The sequence below is a fragment of the Vulpes vulpes genome, chromosome X (genome assembly GCF_048418805.1).
Source record: "Vulpes vulpes isolate BD-2025 chromosome X, VulVul3, whole genome shotgun sequence".
NCBI lineage: Eukaryota > Metazoa > Chordata > Mammalia > Carnivora > Canidae > Vulpes > Vulpes vulpes.
Genome location: NC_132796.1, coordinates 111,434,499 through 111,454,809, shown reverse-complemented (window position 1 = coordinate 111,454,809; position 20,311 = coordinate 111,434,499). Strand labels below are relative to the sequence as shown.

At 37.6% G+C, this 20,311-nt stretch overlaps 1 long non-coding RNA gene and 1 pseudogene across 1 annotated transcript in view; both read left to right on the top strand.

The window, feature by feature from the left end:
• LOC140596247 (uncharacterized) overlaps positions 1-11,505 on the top strand; it is an 85,134-nt gene extending 73,629 nt beyond the window's left edge. The window contains exons 3-4 of the long non-coding RNA XR_011998282.1: positions 6,959-7,204; positions 8,038-11,505. This is a non-coding gene — a long non-coding RNA (uncharacterized lncRNA). The remainder of the gene's footprint in view (positions 1-6,958; positions 7,205-8,037) is intronic.
• An 8,344-nt stretch (positions 11,506-19,849) lies between these two features.
• Positions 19,850-20,059, top strand: LOC112927634 (TSC22 domain family protein 3 pseudogene; annotated as a pseudogene).
• Positions 20,060-20,311: the final 252 nt, after the last annotated feature.

Genomic DNA, 20,311 nt, shown 5'->3' with positions numbered 1-20,311 from the left:
TAGGAAAACATTTGGATGTCCTAGGGGTCAAGCAAGTGTTCATATTCTCATGCTCTATCACATCATATCACATTGAATCATGTTGTGTTGTTCCACACTATGCTATATTAATGATATGTTATTTAGTTGTATGTCAGAATGAGATATGACCACATTTGACAGATTTAGTTACCTTAAAATTTAGACCTTCTATTATGTCAAAAGCTGGGAGAAATATTAACATTGCATAAACTAGAAGAAGGACAGTATTTTCAGTATACCAAGAAGATTCAATCGAGAGTAAGAAAAAGACCAAAAGCAGTAGAAAAAAATTATTTTAATACGTGAATGATTAATTCACGAAGAAAGATAAAGCTAGTATTTAACAAACCTAAGTATTCTATCCTATGAAAAGGGATCTTTGTCATTCTGTTTTTGCCATGTCATTCAATAAATATTTCTTGCATGAATGAACAAATAAATGAAAAGATGCTCAGTGTCACTAGCAGTCAGGACCATGCAAATTAAATAACAATGAAATACAATTATCCTCACTGGTACTGCATAGGTGAAGAGATCAGTGAAATCTAATGGGATCCCTGGGTGGCTTAGCGGTTTAGTGCCTGCCTTCAGCCCAGGGCGTGATCCTGGAGACCCGGGATCGAGTCCCACGTCGGGCTCCCTGCATGGAGCCTGCTTCTCCCTCTGCCTGTGTTTCTGCCTCTGTCTCTCATGAATGAATATATAAAATCTTTTTTTCTTAAACGAAATCTAATATAATAGGATCAGGATAATGGGTGCTCTGATACACTGTTCATGGGAATCTGAACTCACTGATGCTCTGCCAAAAACCTATGGAGAAAGGAAAGTTTATTCAAGAAAGGAAACTGAAAATATTAATTGGCAACTAGGGATATAGTAAAATCACATTCATATCAATATAAATTCTTACATGGAGTCTCATATAAAATAATTACAAAATAAAACAGAAACAAGTGGTTTTCAAGTCTATGGAGTGAGAGACAAAAAATCACTAAAAGTTTAAATCCCTCTATATTTAATTAAAAAGTAAAGGCAAACAAAAACCAGAATACTACGTGTTAACACCACAAATATTATACTAATTAGTATGAATCCACAATAATATTCTGCCTCCATTAGGATGTGAATCAATAGAAAGGAAAGATACCCCATTAACAAAGCAATGGGGAAAATCACATCATTACTAATCAAGAAACAAATACGAAAGTAACAATTTTATCTTTCAAAATACTTAGGATTACTATTGATGATAGTGAAAGCTGGTGATAGACCATGGGTATTATAGTGTGAACTTTTACAGACCTTTGGGAAATAATCTGATGCTACATTATAACTTGAAATACCACTTCTACAGGGGAATTCATGGAGCATCCAGAAAGAAGTTGCAGTTCAGTGGGAGGAATACAATTAGCTGACAGCCTTTTGCTGCGGCACCTTCATAATCTGCTGCAACGTTTGATCCAAGGTGATGCTCTAACCTGGCAGCCGACAGAGTATGGTAGGGGTACCAGGCTTGCCCATTCCTGCCTAACATAGAACACTTCTATGAACAATCACCACAATGCCTCTTTTGGGCTGGGAAAGACTTTCTCAGAGCTCCACCACGGTCTGAGAATTCCCCCAAACAAGTCTCCTTCTCTCCCTCTATCCTTTCACAGGTGTCTGACCTATATTATGGGGACTCCCTCCTTGCCTCCTCCTACGCCCTCTACTGTGTATCTTTCACAGGTACGTCCCTATAAATCTCTTGCACTTCTAACTCCCTCTTGGCATCTGATTCCCACAAGTTTTAAACTGACAAAACCATTGATTTTACTTCGGGGAATTTATACCAAGGAAGTATTCCCAAATATGGAGCAAAGCTCTATACATAAATATCCTCATCTAGCATCATAATATCCAAAAATATGAGGAAAACCCCGATAATTTCAACAACTGGAAAACGGCCAAGAAAAACTTCAGAATATTTTGTAGCTGGTAAACTCATACATATGGACCATTTATAACAACACAGAGAATGTTTGTTATGTGAAATGGATAGCAAATAAAGTTGCATGTGAAGTATTATCACAATTATATAAGCAATTAAACCAAAAAAGAACTAAAACAAAATCACATCGAAAACTGACCCAACGTAAGTTATGACACAGGTCTGAATAGTTTAAGTTTTTTTTTGATATTTTATTTATTTATTCATGAAAGACAGAAAGAGTCAGAGACACAGGCAGAGGGAGAAGCAGGCTCCATTCAGGGAGCCCGACGTGGGACTCGATCCTGGGTCTCCAGGATCACACCCTGGGCTGAAGGCAGCGCTAGACCACTGAGCCACCCGGGCTGCCCTGAATAGTTAACAATAATAAAAGGTTATGGTATTTTAGGTATTTGGTGATAAACTGTATTTTATTTTATTTTTTTAAAACTGTATTTTAAAGATAGTAATACAATCTTTTTAAGAGCTAACAGTAACTCCAGTGCTTGAATTTAGTGGCAATTAATATGCTATAGTTCCTGTGAATAAATATACTATAAAGATGTCAAGAATCTATCCCTGAGACCATCTGATGTTTATTGAAAAGGAGATAGGATATTGTCTTGAAACTGAAAGGCAAATTTGTCTCATATGGTATGGGAGGCATGCGCCGATTGAGACCAGCAGGTGAAGGTGAGCAGTGCTCACAGTTGTAATACACATTTCCTGTCCACCGAGCAGCCAAATCCATACAGCTTTTCGATTATGTGTATCCAATGCTTCCATTTGATTAGTCCTGGGACATTTCATATATCCCTTCCAACTGCTCTCTTTTCATTGCACTTTCCTCATTTTTTGGTGTCATCTTAAAACTTCACTTTGGCCTCCCAGTATATTTAATCTCTTCTAATGTCATACTATCTTTCTTTGACAGTATCTCAGAGCAGTACACAACAGTGACCATCTGAAAATTGGCATGTAAAATTTTTTTAGAAGATTTTGTTTATTCATGAGAGACACACACACAGAGAGGCAGAGACACAGGCAGAGGGAGAAGCAGGCTCCCTGTGGGGAGTCCAATGAGGACCTCCATCCCAGGCCCCCGGATCTTGGCCTGAGCCAAAGGCAGACGCTCAACCACTGAGCCACCCAGGTGCCCCTGGAATTTTAAATCTTTTAGTAACTAAACAAATGCTCAAAAAGGGTAAAGTTATCTGATTAAAGAATAAATCCAGGAATTCATGCTGTTCTATGAGGGCGTTTATGCGCCAGAATCTATTCAAAGTAACTGAAATATTTTTAAAGTTATGTTTCTTAGATGTTTACACATTCTTGATAAAATCCTTTGGCTCTCTTTTGAAACTCACCCCATAGAACAAAGGGTTCATATATATAACATAACTAATACATTAGGATCACCTGGAGGAGTTGTTAAACCATGGGCTTCTGGACACTGCCCCCAGAGTTAATGATCTGGGTTGGGGGGAGCAGAGAATTTGCACTTTTAACAAGCTCCCAGGTGTTGTTGATATTACTACTCTGGGAACCACACTTGAAGACCAGTGCCTTAGAATCTTATTTTCTACCCCTATTATTTCACTGAAATTGCAGTTGTTAAGGTCAAGCAGCCCACCTCCTTGTAGCCAAATCTAATGAGCACCTCTAATAACACCTAACATTCTCAGCTTGACCATAAGACTTCTTGAAATAGGTGCCTGGGTGGCTCAGGGGTTGAGCGTCTGCCTTTGGCTAAGGGCATGATCCAGGTTCGGGATCGAGGCCCATCAGGCTCCCCATAGGGAGCCTGCTTCTCCCTATGCCTCTCTCTGTGTCTCTCATGAATAAATAAAATCTTAAAAAAAAGACTTATTGAAATAGTCTCCTCTGTTGGTTTTCACATATTACCTTTCTTTATTGGTTTTTCTTCTTCCCCACTGGCCATTTTCCTCCTTATTTTCTTTCAAGGATACTCCATCTCTAAATGGAAATCTTTGGAGTTTCTCAAGTTTTGGCTCTAGACCTTCCTTTCTTCTCTACACCCTATTCCTAGGTACGCTCATCTAGATCCATATATTTACATACAATGGTTATGGTGATGATCCTGAATTAATATCTCTATCCTTTGCTCTGAACTCATTTTCCTCAACTACCTAACTTGTTTCCATTTGGAGAGTCCATAAATGTCACAAGATTAACTTGTCTGTTATAGAACACTTTTCTCTCCTAAACCTGTTCCCATAGTATTCCCTATGTCAATAAATGGGATCAAATTGATCAAACTCTCAAGCTAGAAACTAAGTCATCTTTGAATCCTCCTTTATCTTCTCTTTCTTCCCTATCACTTCCTACTCCATATCCAAACAATAAATAAGAACACTTGCTTCAACCTCTAAAATGTATCTCAAATCTTCTCCATCATCATCACCTTGTTCCAAGTTCAACACCTATTGACTGTATTACTGTAGCAATCTCCTAACAAAAACTTCTATCATCCGCCACTAAACATTTTCTTCACTATAACTGGATCACATCAGCCCCCTTGCATAAAGTTCACAGTGGCTTCTAATTATAATTAGAATAAATACCAATTCCTTTCCATGTCCAGTGGAAGCTCTTGATAGGCTGTCCTCAGTCTACTTCTTCAATCTCATTTGGTCTCACTCTCCCCTGTTTCCTAAATTCCAGCCAAGCTAATTGTCCTTTCAGTTTCTTTGCAAAGCACAATAAGTACATTCCCTTGTTAGAATCTTTGCAAACTTTTCCCCTTTTCCCTGGGATTCTTTTCTCCAAACTTGTATGGTTTTATTTCTTTTTAAAATTTTTTAAAATTTAAATTCATTTGCCAATATATAGTCTAACACCCAGTGCTCATCCCATCAAGTGCCCTCCTCAGTACTCATCACCAAATCACCCCATCCCCCCATCCACCTCCCCTTTGGCAACCCTTTGTTTGTTTCCCAGAGTTGGGAGTCTCTCATGGTTTGTCTTCCTCTCTAATTTTTCCCCACTCAGTTTCTCTTTCCCTTATGGTCCCTTTTACTATTTCTTATATTGTCCTTCTCCAATTGGCTTATTTCACTCAGCATAATACCCTCTAGTTCCATCCATGTGGAGGCAAATGGTATGTATTCATCCTTTCTAATGGCTGAGTAATATTCCATTGTATATATAGACCACAGCTTCTTTATTCCAAACTTGTATGGTTTTATTTCAAATATTCTCTACTCAGAAAGGCCTTTCTTGACTATTCTGACTAAAGGAAGATCACCTGTTACTCATCATATCAAGTCCATTGTTATTGCCCTCAGAGCACAATATATAACCCCTGTATGTTTCTATCTACTTGGTTACTGTCCATTTCTCTTCTAGAATGTCTACGAGGAAGAGACCTTGTCTATTTCATCCCTTACCATATTTCTAGAATCTAGTGCAGTGCCTGGAAATTAGTAGGCATTCAACAGTTATTTTATTGACTTTATAAATAATCTTTAAGTAAGTAATTAAACACTTATAAATGTATATATATTATAAAATTACAATTTTATGTGGTCATCCCAATGTGTGCTTATTTGTAAATTAATAAACATGGTTTTCCCATGATTGCTGGAGAAGTCCTCAGTATTCATTGTTAAGAGAAGTGAAATCTTCTCCAGGATGATGAAATTTTAGGAGTTCATACCTGAAACACACACACACTACACATACACACACAGGCATATACACAGAAGTTGGCCTTGCATATTGAGAGTAGAGAGTATGGGTGATCTTTCCCAATAATTTCTATATGCTCTAAATATTCATATACAATAATAGCTTACAAAAAAAACAATAATAGCTTACATGTTTCTATGTATCAGGTATTTTGCAGAGTGTTTCACGTGTATTATCTTATTTAACCATCCCCTAAACTCATGATGTTGGTAACATTTTTGTTATTTTAAAGATTACTTATTTGAGAGAGAGAAAGAAAGAGAATGAGCCAGAGGGGCAGAGGGAGAGAGAGACTCTGCACTGAGAAAGAGCCCAACATGGGCTGGATCTCATGGCCCTGAGGTCATGACCTGAGCTTCATGAAACCAAGAGTCTGACAATCAACTACACCACCCGGGAGCCCCATTTTCTTTATTTTATACATCAATGAAACTGAAGCACAGAGAGGTAATATTCCAAAGGTCATACAACCATCACATGCCAGAGATGAGGCTAATCTGACTTCAAAATCTATCCTCCCAAATTCCACAGTATACTTTCTTCTAAAGAACATATATTAAAAAAAACTACTACAACAACTAATAAACCTATTACAATGGTTACATTTCATACATTGCTCGAATCTCATTTACATTTCTGGGTATTTATCAGAGAATATAGCTTTGCCTGGACCTCTCTACAGAGATGAAATCATTTCAATTTTATAAACCATGTAAAAAAAAAAGGGCTGTTTATTTGTGTCTAATGAATGTCTCTGTGACAAAGGAAGACTTGAAGCACAGATGGGTTTGGGAGAAATATTCTAAAGTAGCATACAAAAAAGTCAGAAGTTTCTCTTATGTCTTCTTTTTTAACATTCGTGTGCACTCTTTTATTGTTTTAAGTTGTTTTTTTTTTTTTTTTAATCCCAGTGAACTAACATACAGTGTTAGTTTCAGGTACACATTATAGTAATTCAACAATTCCACATATCTTCTGGTGCTCATCACAATCATGTGCATTTTTTATTCCACAAAAAGCTTTACACCTTTTGAAGTCTAAATATATTTCAAATTACCCATGAAATTGCTTTAAAACGCCTACCTCCCCCCCCCCCGAAATGTTCAAGTAAACTGATTCAAAGAATGACATCATGTATATCCTGTTGCTTTGCAATCTATCTAGTACACGGCACAAATTTGAAAAAATAAAAGTGGCTGAAGAGATTCCTAAACTTTCCATTCTTTTATGCTAAGTAAAATGATTATCTGCTTTCAGGGTAACCTGCTCAGAGAAGGTGCAGAGGTGATGACAGCAAACCCTCAGGCTCCATAAGAAGTCATTTGTAGGAGCAACAGAGGAGAATGATGCCCCTGCCCCGGCCAGGCTGAGTCTAAAGTACCTGGAGTACACCCCTGGCCTACTCCTGCTCCCTGAACAGCCTCAACTCTTCTACAGCCTGTGCTTTTATGATGAGCAAATAAAAGCAATGATTTTTAAAATATTGCATCTGCATGTCCCAAGGTAAGATAATTATCCACAGTGTCACACTTTATATACTTAAAAAAAATAATGAGCAACCCTATAAAACTTTTCTTGATTTTAGAATCAGGAAAATGCTTGCCTTGTGGAAAACTCTATGGTACACTATGATGTGGTCTTTTTTTCTGTTTTTAACCTTTGCTGTTGAAGTTGTCACTTTTCCTGTTGGGAAGTAAGATTAAATTTTCACTTTGGTAATAATAACATCTCTAGATCATTTGTTCCTTTATCCTAGACAACTGTCTTTCCCTTTTCTCTCTATAATCTTTAAGCTTACATCTGATGTTTATCCTAAGTTATCTGTTGTCTATGTATATTTTTTTAAAATTTAATATCTCCCCTCTGATACTCCTCGGAAATGCCTAGATTACAATAATGAGACAAAACAAACACTTTAGAGCTATTTTAAAAACATGAATTCAAACCATATAGCTCTATAAATCACTGGTGAATGCTGGGACCACAGAGGGATTAAATTTAACTAGTGCATGGATCATTTTCATCTGGGAAATCCTCACTTCAATTTCAAGCTAATTTTGCTTCTAATTTTTTCTATATGAAAAGAAAGTGTTTCTACTCTAAGAAGTTCACTGCATTTGGAATCATTACATACTGCAAGCTTCAGAATTGAGAAGGATTTTTTTATTCTGACCTTTTTGGGCATGTGTATGGATTGGTTTTATGAGTTGTTCTTGAAGAGCTCACAATCTGGAACCTATTTGCCTATGTGCCTAATTTTAAAACTAGACTCATATAAAAACAAGAATTCCCATTAATTTTGAAGACTTCCAAGTTATACTGCATTGTTTTTTCAGGTTTACTGTTCCTGAAAGGGTGACCATGGAGGATGATTTGAGAGTGGATGAAAGTTTGTTGATGCAGTTCTGTTTTTTTCCTCTCTGCGTGGTATAGAAAAGAGCAAAGATACTGAAACTTGACAAATTTCTTGGCATCTGACAATAAAAACTCCATATCACCATATCAACAGACAGAATAAACTTTTCTACCATATTAAACCCCTACCATTAAGAGACTAGTTTGATTCTGACAATATCAGATAGTCCCTCTTGTTTGTAGAGAAAGTTCATTTTACTATTAACAATGATATTCAGTGGGGTCATTCTTTTATGTTGCCAATGCATTTATTTATTTTTTAAAATATTTTATTTATTTGAGAGAGTACAGAGGGAGAGGGAGAGGGTAAAGCAGACTTCTCGCTGAGCAAAGAGCCCAACACGGGGCTCACTCCCAGGACCCTGAGATCATGACCTGAGCTGAAGGCAGACATTTAACTAGCTCAGTGACTGAGCCACCCAGATACCCCTTGCTAATGCATTTTTTTTAAGATTTTATTTATTCACAAGAGACACAGAGAGAGAGAGGCAGAGACACAGGCAGAGGAAGAAGCAGGCTCCGTGCAGGGAACCCAACGTGGGACTCGATCCCGGGACTCCAGGACCATGCCCTGGGCCGAAGGCAGGCACTAAACCACTGAGCCACCCAGGGATCCCCCTTGCTAATGCATTTAATACAGAACTCTGCATTTTAACAACTTCTTCCTTAGGAGGATCAATTAAATGGTATAGATAATAGTCTACAGTAAGACAACAAATGAACAAATATGTGAATTCTATTCAATAGCTTCTCTATTAAGTAATTTGATTTCTCTAAAATTATGTAGTTATTAAATTTGTTTTTATAATAAGAATCTAAGTTTTCTTTAAAGATTTTATTTATTTATTCATGAGCAACAGAAAGAGAGAGAGAGAGAGAGAGGCAGAGACACAGGCCAAGGGAGAAGCAGGCTCCATGCAGGGAGCCCAATGTGGGACTTGATCCCCGTTCTCCAGGATCAGGCCCTGTGCTGAAGGCAGCACTAAACCGCTGAGCCACCCGGACTGCCCACGAATCTAAGTTTTTCTGATCACCATTTCCCTTTGCTAAAGCACAATAAGGCATTGAATTAAAGCACTGATTCTCCATGGGTTTCCATTTACCATAGTTTGGTCAGTAAGTATAGCCCAATTGAAGGTCTTTCTTGGCTTCCACTGTATGTCCATTTTTTTACTCACCTCCATCCTCATCCCCAGCCTTGTTGTTTACATGTGAGTGAGAGGAAAAAGAATAGGAGATGCAATCAAAGATGGAATAAGAAGTCTTTCCAAGAAAATACAAGCTTCAAGTTGGCTGGCATAGCTGCAGTATAAGAAAGATATAGGGAAGGGTATGGTGATATTCAGAAGTCTATACATGACTAATAGCTACCAGAAATCTTCAGAGGGACCACAAAATCAAGTTTGCTGTTTTAGGATGATCATTCTGACATCACTGGAAAGGATAAGATAGGGATGAGCATAAATTCCAAGTGTTCATACTTAGATTCGACAGGTATTTATATACGAGACAGTATTTTCCCTGTATTCATTTAATCCTTATCCTGCCTGCCACAATTCCGGATTCCAGCCATTCAATGAACAAACCCATGCAATGTTATGTCTCTTTCCTTTTGCTTATATTATTGCTATTTAAAAATGTACCTGAGGGATGTCTGGGTGGCTTAGTCAGTTAAGTATCAGCCTCCAGCTCAGGTCATGATCCTAGGGTTCTGGGATCAAGCCCTGCATTGGGGTTGTTGCTCAGCAAGGCATCTGTTTCTTCTTCTCTGTCTGTCCCTCTGCCAGCTTGTGTGTACTCTCTCTCAAATACATTTACCGGAGATTTGTTTTAATCAGGTATAATAAGACACACAGACATGGAAATGACTGTCATGATGGAAAAGTTCATTCATAGTTCCCTAAAAACAGAAAGTATGGTATACCACATAGTGCCATATGGGGAAGCATCAGGGCCAATCAGGAAGTAGAGAGAGTGGGGAAGACATAGACAAGAACCTTTTTTGTTGTTTTTATGGGAAAGGCAAAACAAAGCAGGGTAAGAAAGCTTAGAATTGGCTAGTTTGAATAATTTTAGTGAGCTCTGGGATATGGGGGGTCACCCCTATTTGTCTGGTACCTGGCCCTGGAGTGAGTAGGGCAAATGGACAGTGACCTAGAATATAGGAACTAGAAAAAGAAGGTAGCTGGGGAGTCGAGGCTTGGGACTGGTTGGCTTGCATATAAAGGGTGAGCTGTTTGCTAACTGTAGGAATTAGCTAACACTAGAAGGGGCAGTCCCTCCCCAATGGTCAGCAAGGCCCCAGAGACCACGGTGTCCAGAATACAGAAAAGAAGGAAATACAGTTAATACAGTTTCCTCAGCCACTCTTTCTTTACTATGAATGAAACAACTCCTGATTCAAAGTTTATTCAAATGTGTCTGCTTCTATCAAGTCCTTCCCAATCCCTGTAGTCAAAATTAATTGTGCTCCCCTTTTCGCTGCCAAAGTCTTTTGTTTAGAGTTCTTTTTAAGTACATACAACAGCTATGATCTATCTAATAATACAGGTGTGTATGGGTTACTATCCCCCACTTTAAAAAATAGAAAATATATTTTGGGTAACAAATATTTATAGTAAGGACCTAAACAACATAATGTGACATGAAATCCACAAAAAGCGTTATTAAAGTTGCCCCAGAAAAAAATAATAAAGTAGCCCCAGAACAAGGAAGAATTACTGGGAGTTTCTTATCAACAAAACAAGATACTGGGTTTATACTTAGAGAAAGAATCAAGTTTATACCTGTAAGTCATAAATGGGAAAATGTAAGCAAATAATGACAGAGTCAGCAAAATGTCTAATTGAAAGTACAATGCCTATTTAGAAGTAAAAAACTTAACTGAGTGAATTTTTCCAGTACTTATGACATCCAACTGTTGGCTTGACTGTTCTGTTTGTTTGCTTGTTAATTATTGAATTGGGAGATTTGGGCATTATATAGGCACAATCTCACCTTTGGACCACACTACGCTTGAGATGTGATCAACTCTTAAAGCACTGAATTTAACATACTTAGTAAATTTGATTTAAAGAACTCTAAAAGAAGTTGCCTGGGTGCTCAGTCGGTTAAGTGTCTGACTCTTGGTTTTGGCTCAGGTCATGATCTCAGGGCCCTGGGATCAGGCCTGGTGTTAGGCTCCATGCTCAGCGGGGAGTCTGCTTGAGGATTCTCTCTTTCTTTCTCCCTCTCCTCCTCTCAACCCCTTCTCAAAATAAATAATCTTTTTTTTTTAAATAATCTTTTTTTTAAAAAGAACTCTAATAGTATTTACTAGCTGTGATTCTGGTCAAGGATTATAGCTATTTGTATACTACTGAATAAAGAACATTCCTTCATGTGGGAAACCTGTCCTCTTTGTTTTTTTTTAAACTTGTCCTCTTTGATAACAAGGATTCAGAAGGCATGTGCATAGAATAAAGCCAACTAATGTGACACATGAGGAAGACATCTCCCTACCCAGAATTTGACCAGTGCTTTCTAATGAACCAATATATGACACTAAAATAAAATAGTAATAATAAGTCCCATATACATCAATCTAGTCAGTTGTAAGGATAGAAACTTTCTGTAAATAAATATTTATTGGATGTTAAGTCAAACCCTATGTCTTACACATAGTTCTATATGAACTAAAAATTAATACCAGCAGTTTCTATTTATACTGCAGTTTTTAAGTTTTACAATCATTTTCACAACCTATTATTTTCCTTTTCAGTTGGCTACACATAACAGTTTAGGATTTATGCCAATTAGCCATGGTCCATATGGATGTCTTGATGCGCCGTGTTTGTAAGTAGGTAGGAACCATGCATGATACACTGCAAGACATTTAATGCTAAATATGATCTGCCATTATAGCAATGGTTTCTTCTTGGGCAGAAGATGGGTAGGTGGATTCTTTATTCTTTCCTAATCCAAGGTGGTACAAAGGAGGCTATTGCCAGGGGACAGACTTAGCATGAGAACATGTGATAGAGAAACAAGAATCTATATGATGATTGGGTTTTTTTTTCATGGATTAAAAACACAAGTGATTCTTGGCCTGAAGGTGAGTCACAGATGGACAGGGCTCAGATGGCACATGAGGATACAGAAGTGAGTAAGATTCCCTAGTGAGAATTGAAAGTGCATCTTGGCAAAAGATGAATTTGTCCCCTATATAGTGGGGTCATTACACACAACCCTTGCCCGTCCTTCCATCTGGTTTCTATGTCAAATAGCATTAATCCAGTTTTTAGTGGTCTGATTCTCAATCAGTCCAAACATAGCAAATATCCCAGACCTATACTGAAATATACACATATATGGTTCCATTTGTATGTAACTGGTTGAGAGTATATGAGAGGTAATGCTCACATCACTGAAATGAATAAGTGTGTGTAAAAAGAAACCTCATTCTTATAACTTTTCCCAATACCCTTATCATTTTATCTTGAACACTGAACTCTTATCGTTGAATTATGCATGTTAGTGAAATAATTACTGCATAAAATGGAGAAATTAAGAAGTGATTAAGTGTTTGAAAAAATATGACTGATGAATCACTGCTTAAAGGAACAATAGTTTACTTCCTTCAAAGGGAGAAACAACCCAGAATTTAATAGTGACCAGACTTTCTGCCCTATAGATTGAGAGTTGCTCTACAGCCATACTTAGCCAAGTAATAATATCAAGGTCATGTTACCATTATTACTCCTAGATCATTAAAAAAATGGAAGGTGATTAACCCAAAGTGATGTACCTTACTGAATTGTTTTCAGTCTCTGCTTATCTTTATGCTTCACTGTTGGATCAACTTAAAACGAGGCACAAATCCACTGAAAGTCTCCTTAGATATAGGCTTGTCCCAAAGAAATAAGAAGCTACTATAAAGTTAGCTTTATATGCGGATCAACCTGAAGGAGAAAATCAGCCCAAGATTTTGGATGTTTTATAAGTCATTTTGAAATTTTGGAGACAACCTAATAATTGCAAACTATTATTGAGGTATCACTTTATTGACTATAGGAAGTTGTTCTTTGGGGACACCTGTGTGGCTCAGTCAGTTAAGTGTCTGCCTTCGGCTCAGAGTCCTGGGATCCAGCAGTGTTGGGCTCCCTGTTCTTCCTCTGCTCCTCCCCCTCCACTCGTGCTCTGTCTCTCATGCTCTCTCTCTCAAATAAATAAAATCTTTTTTAAAAAAGAAAGTTGTTCTTTGATAGTATCCCAGTGACCTAAGCAAATTATCCCCCTCTCCTCACAAATTGTATCAGTTGCACTCAGAGACTAATATACTGGGGAAAATTGGCTAATAGAATGCATTATTTCACAATACGTGAACATACACAGGCTGCCAGACATGAGCATTTGTGGAGTTCTTTTTGTATGTAAAGCCTTGAGCTAGTTGCTATGGGGTGACGCATGAAGTAGAAAGCATATTTCCTCTTCTTGACATGTTCAGTCTCATTGAGTTTCAGAAGAATTCATATTCATGGGAAAAACTGACTTTGGAATTAATATCTAACAAAATATTAATAAGCAGGAAAGAAATGGTCCACAATGAGAAGGAAAATAGCAAGACATAAAGTAAGGAATGCTCAAGAGTGACTCAGCTTTTATTGAGTCTTTGGTACCTGTACAGGAACTAAACCCTGAGTGGAGTTATACTAGAGTTCCATCAATACTTTTGAGCAAATGGAAAGAAACAGCAGAAAGCTATGCTGGCAGTCCTTCAAATGAAAATATGCTCACTGATGACATGGTCCACCTCATATCTAATGTGAACAGATTGTGGAAGGTCAGAGGAAAATAAAAAGGATGCACAGAGATAGAACCAGCTAGAGACCTTAATTAAAGCAATCCCACTTGGCTGTTAAAAAGAAAAGAAAGAAGCTGCCTCAAAGAAAAAAAAATGTTTCTATAATAAGGATTCCTTTAAAAAATAACAACTTTACCAAGAATGTAATCTAACATTAGCCTAATCGCATAGAACTTTGACATACAACAGTATATCCTTAACGGCAGTTTTACTGAGAAACATGATTTTTTTTTTGCTCACCAAATACAAATAATCACAAGCATAATGTTTTTCTAGAGTTAGTACTGTGTTAAATAAATGCACTTGGTCAGTCATTTTCCCTTGTTAGCGTCATACTTCTGAACAGAGACAATTGAGAATGGATGTAATTACAAACTATTCACATAGACTAGCTCTACAGAACTATTTTTAAGCATTCATATTTCAATCAATAGTGCAGAAGGGAACTATGGTAGAAATATTTTCTATTCTGACTATATTTGCATATTTGTGTCAGTTGCTTGATTCAAACCAATTAGACTACAGTTATCTATGAAAGCCATATGGTGCACAAATAAAGCACACAAGACCAGTTAAACATCAAAAGTGTATCATTTGCATAGTTAGAAAGGAACACTGACAAGGAATATATTTATTATTCAAGGACTATACTACCTAATAGAAAGTAGAATCTTTATATTTTAAATCTATATGTACTGAAGCAAATGATTACTCTTCAAATATTTGTCAGTGTTGTACTAACTTGGGGCAAAGAGCATAGAAAATGAGTGATGCGAGGAACACGATTCAAACAACTGTTTAAATAAGCTTGTGTAAATTGTGTTTTTCATAAGTAAATCAATGACAGAATGACCTTCTAACATTCTACTGGAATTTCTGATTTAAACTTTTCTAGTAGGACTATTCTTATCAACACTTAAGGATATAATTGTCACTAATTTATTTAATTATTCTTAGGACATTTTTCTTCTTAAAAAAGTCTGACCTAAAATAAACATATAAAATATCTTATAACTTTCTTTATTTTAGTGGACTGTTTTTTTTAAAAAAACAAAACAAAAACACACAATTAGGTTTAGGTCATCTGAGGCCAATGGAGACTGTGGCAGAATGATAGCCACCGAAGATGTCTATGTCTCAATCCTCAAAACTTGTGACTATATTAATTTACATGGTAAAAGAGACTGCACATGTGATTAAGGTTCAGGGTCTCAAAATGGGGAAATTAACCTGGATTATGTGGGTGGGCCCAACATAATCACTAGGCTCCTTTTAAGAGAGAGACTGTAGTCCCTAGAGTCCAGAGTAGGAGATGGGGTGATAGAAGCAGAGAAGTGTGTGTGTATGCAGTAAAAGGAGAGATGGAGGAAGAGAAGGAGAGGGAAGGAGAGAGAAAGAGGAAGAGGGAGGAGTTGAGAGAGAGAGGGAGAGGGAAAGAGAGAGATTTAAAGATGTTCTCCTGCTGTCTTTGAATATAGAGGAAAGGGCCATGAGTCAAGGAATGGGCAGCCTCTAGTAGCTAGAAAAGGCAAGGAAATTAATTCTCCCCTTAAACCCCCAGAAGGAACACAGCCCTGTAGATTCATTTAAAATTATGAGCTCCTTAACTGTAAGATAATAAATTTGTGTTATTTTAAGCCAGTAAGTTTGCATCAATGGGAACTAATATAGAATCTCTTCCCATGAAAGTTTTAAACTACCACTTAAAACTTTTCTTGCCTCTTTAAATTGTGCCCTTTTCAACAGACACATCATCAGGGGAGTGACTTGGTCACTTACACAACACTTTCACATTGGGATATCCAATACATCTATATGTCTTCTGGTCCTACTGAGATAGTCACTCATATTTTTTTAAATAACTCTCCTTAATTTGTAATGTGTGTCATGATATACTGGACACAAAAAATATCAAGACATTATTATCAAAAATATCAAGACATTATTATTTTCAAATATTTCAGAATTTCATTTTGCTTATGCCATAGTATGAGACCGATCACCTTACATGCATGTGCCTCGTTCAAGTTTGCTCGTTACAATATGCATGTATAATCAGACTTGTAAATTTGAATGTGAGCTAGCTTTGAGTGGACTTATATTTGGAGTTAAATTAGTCCTTTAAAATATGGTTCTTCAATAACTGATGATAAATGTTCAAACAGTATTCTCCATCTCCCACAGTGTAGAGCACATAGCAGAACTCATTAAATATTGGTTATAAATAATCAATGAAGTAATCTTGGAAACACAAATGGAAGAATTTGAAAAATCAAGGCATAGCCTCTTCGGAACCATTTGGTGATCAAACTGCTCGTAAAATGTAAATAATACATTAAAAAAAGCCAATAGACATAATTTTTATCTTCAGTTATACCATATTAATTTATAGAATAGCTCTCCTATTATTCCCAAATTCATATAAACTTTAATCTTTTCCATGTACTATTTGTATAAATGATGCTCACTAGCATTCTTGATGGATTTGGTTTTGGGGATTGAGTTCTGTCTTTATAAGATTGATTAGTGTCAACGTTCTTCCAATATTATTATGGGATGTCAAAGAATTAAGTCAGTCATCTGTCTTATCACCGAAAGGGGTGGCACAAAGGCTGGATGCCACCATGTCAACCATTTTGAAAAGGGATTTCTGAATTAGAAAGGAGGACAAATTAGAAATGGCCTTGTAGGTCCCTTCTAACCTTGGAGTCTATGATTCTACTCTCTAGCTTAAAGATGGTCATCCACATGTATTATAGCATAGTCAGCTTAGATTGCTTAGCTGTTGTCACTAATCACCATGGCTGAGCTATTTCTGTACCATCTTATCATCAGATTCATGTAGGCCTGGCCATGCAGGAGAAATATTCTCATCATGAGTATATTCAACTCAGAAGGGATTCCCTTCAATTTGCTCTTTAACTTTTGTAAGACAATTTCAAAATTATGAAATTACCTCAAGTGCTAGCAACAGGATATTTTCCTGGGCAGAATGAAGAAGATGCAAGATCACTGTCTTACAGTGGGAACTCAAATTCAGCATTACAAAACACTATGGAGGATGTAAATTGGGCTGTCATTCCCCTCTGGCCTCTATTCTTAGTCACAAGTACATTCCTTAAAGAATGTGTCATTTCATAGAAAATACATCACTCTATAATCACTGAATCAGAGAAAGTTAATGGACATTATTTTGGATCAAAACAATACAGCATTGCTCTCTCTTTTGTGCTGGAAGTTCTCAGTATAGTAATTATTTACAAAGAGGAGAGTAGTCCTTATTCAAGGAAAAGATACTATTGTACAAAGTGTCCTCATTTGTGGTCAAGTCTAGAGGGCAATGTAGGAAGAAGCCATAACCGAAGGCTGTCCTGTGTCTGAATCCAAGACGGTTTCATATGTCTTTGAGTTTTACAATCTTGATATAATTTATTTTTCTTCAGTATAGAACTGTCAAAAATATTTGAATACATCAATGTACCAACCCTAAGTATTTCTCAATTAATTACACTAATACAGCAAAAACCTGGGTTTTGTTAATACCCTATAATTTCCCCCCTCAAGGTTGAGGGTTTTGCCTCAAAAAAGGTTCTATTTCTCACTGGAAAGCAAATAAAAACAAATTCAAAGCAAACATAACCAGGACCTCTTTAGGATTATTTAAACACTGAGACAGTATTCACTAAAATCCCTTCTAACTCCAACCACCTGTGTGTATGGGGAAGTTATCAGTTAAATGTCTGGTTTGCTTTAATGTTTTATTTATATTATATCATATTAATTAGCAACATGATTATTAGGATGCCCAAGTGCCATGTTGTTTTACATTGTTCATGCAGCTTTATTTTATCTTTCATCACTGACCCAGACTTACATATATGTCACATATTAATATTAAATGTACTTATTAGCTTTGTAATGGGAACTTTCCCCATGCAAATTCAAATTGAAATAGCCACTCAGAGATAAAGAAGGAACAAGAGTCTAAAGGTTCTTAATCCATTAGCCATTTCTCTACTAGGCTAAAGAAGGTCTGAGAACCCATATCCTGCCAGTATTGTATAATTGGCAGACATGGAAGCTAGCAGTTTGGCCAGGCCTGATTGAGAAAGTCATGGTTAAAAAAAAGAAAAAAAAAAAGAGAAAGTCATGGTTGAGGAAAAAATTTGTGACTTCACATTCTTCTATTCAGTTCAAAAGAAGGAGATGCCAGGATTGCTAACAACTATTTTACATATGAATATAGATTTTCAATTGACTTCCATTTCAATAATTTATTATACACATTCCCATGTAATCAGGTACACAAATTGGTAAGTAGCAGAATTAGTATTTGAACAGAAGACTTTCCAATTTAAAATCTCCTGGTATACACAAAACAGCACACGGCCCATCTAGGGCCAGTTCAAGTTTTTAGCTTTCTTCTAATTTGCATAGAGCAAGGTTCACCTTTTGGTGTGTGAGTTTTGACAAATGCGTAGAGCCATGTCAGCTCTACGCACCACAGACATAGGGGAAATGCTCTACAGCTCCCCTCAAATCCCGTCAAGATGCCTCTTTGGAAAGAAACCTTTCTCTGAACCTAATCATGGCAAAAAGAAAGAGAGAAACAGAAAAAGGCAAGAAGAAGGGAGGGGAGGGTAAAAGGAGGGGGGAAGGAAGATACTACTCCATTCCTCAGTTCACAGGTGAATCTTTCCCTTTGTCCTCTGGCCACTAAGAGACTTTTCTAGGAGTTTTCTCTCTGAGGATTTCTAGGACTTGGGACAAAGCCAGGAGATCAAAGAGGAAAACAGCAGACTATCAAAAAACAAAACAAAGAAAAAACCCACAAAAACAGGAAACACCCAGTGGAGCTTGTGCTCCACATTTTGAATTCCCTCTCCAGACAGCCCAGTTATCATACTTTTCAAAGTCCTCGGGTAGTTGCTTTTTATATTCAGTCCAGACTTTTTTTTTTAGTGGTAATCAGTGGGAGAGAGGGGCTGTAATAGGCTTGAGAAGCATGAGAAGTTCAGTTTGAATTTAAGAAGGGAACACGGAATCTTTGGTGAAATAGTTCAACTGCAAAGGGCAAAATTAGCGCTACTACCGCTTTGCCTAGATTAGCACAAGGAGATGCTCCGTGAGCAATACTTAAGGTAACATGGATATAAGCCTGAGCAGGTTAACCTTTATCCTGCAGCTGAATTTTAACAAGGATTATAAAGCTAAGATTAGTTTTGACACATCTTGCCAGTAATGAATGAAAGATATCTTGGATTTGTCACTTCTGAGGTAGGAAGTTCAATGAATTAAAAAACCAGGTTTCTAGCATATGCATGAGAGGTAGGATATCCTCAGGATGCCTAAGACTCCTGTTGTTCCATACTGAACTAAAAGTTTTGGTCTACTCAATTATTTCCGCAGATTAATTTGTTATCTCTATAACCATACCTTTTTAATATCCTACCAAAAAAAAAGAAAACTGAACTTCAGGGGATATGATTGCCCTCTAGTGGGGGCCACCCAAACTGCAGCCCACAATTACCAGTGTCTCCAGGAAGCTGGGAGGAAGAGCCTGGCAACATCAACTACAGTGTTAACATCAAGAACTCTATTTGTGCTTATCCTAAAGACACAGAATTTTGCTGGATGTTTCATTTGCTATGGCCCATTCTTTGTGCTATAAATAGTGGCTTTCTTCAGAGTTCCTACTTTCAAATAGCAAGCACTGGTATATTTACAATAAGAAAATAGAGGTTAGAGAGGCAACTGGAGGCAGAGGGGCGGTAGGGCCGGGCAGGAGGCTGGCCACCAGCTGTGCTCTGCTGGGGAGCAGGAGCTGAGAAGGAATTCCTAGCTAGTGTGGGGTCTCGGGCCTCTGGGGCCACTGACAACAAGTTCAAGCCATGGATCTGGTGAAGAGTCATCTGATGTATGCAGTCGGAGAGGAGGTGGAGATGCTGAAGGAGCAGATGGGAGAGCTGGTAGGAAACAGCCTCTAGAAGACCCTGGTGAGTCTGGAGCAGCTGGAGAAGTTCCAGGCCCATCTGAGCCTTAAAGAGCCAGTTCCTAAAAGCCCATGAGTGCCTGAGGCCCCTGGTAGTTTTACGGTGTAAGTGGGGCAAGGGGAGCAGAGCCACTAAACTTGGTTTACCTAGTTCTTTCCAGGTTTTGGGTTCTCCAGGCATCATCTCACGTGGAGACCTTTACATGTAGCATAGCTGGTGCCAAGAGATGCCCCCAGGATGTGGCCACCTGGGCCCACATCCATGACAGATCCCTGACAAAGGGCAGGTCCCTGGAGGCTGTGCTCTGGCGGCTGCCAGGGCCTGGGCAACTTAGCTGCAACTGGCAAAGAGGAAAGGTAG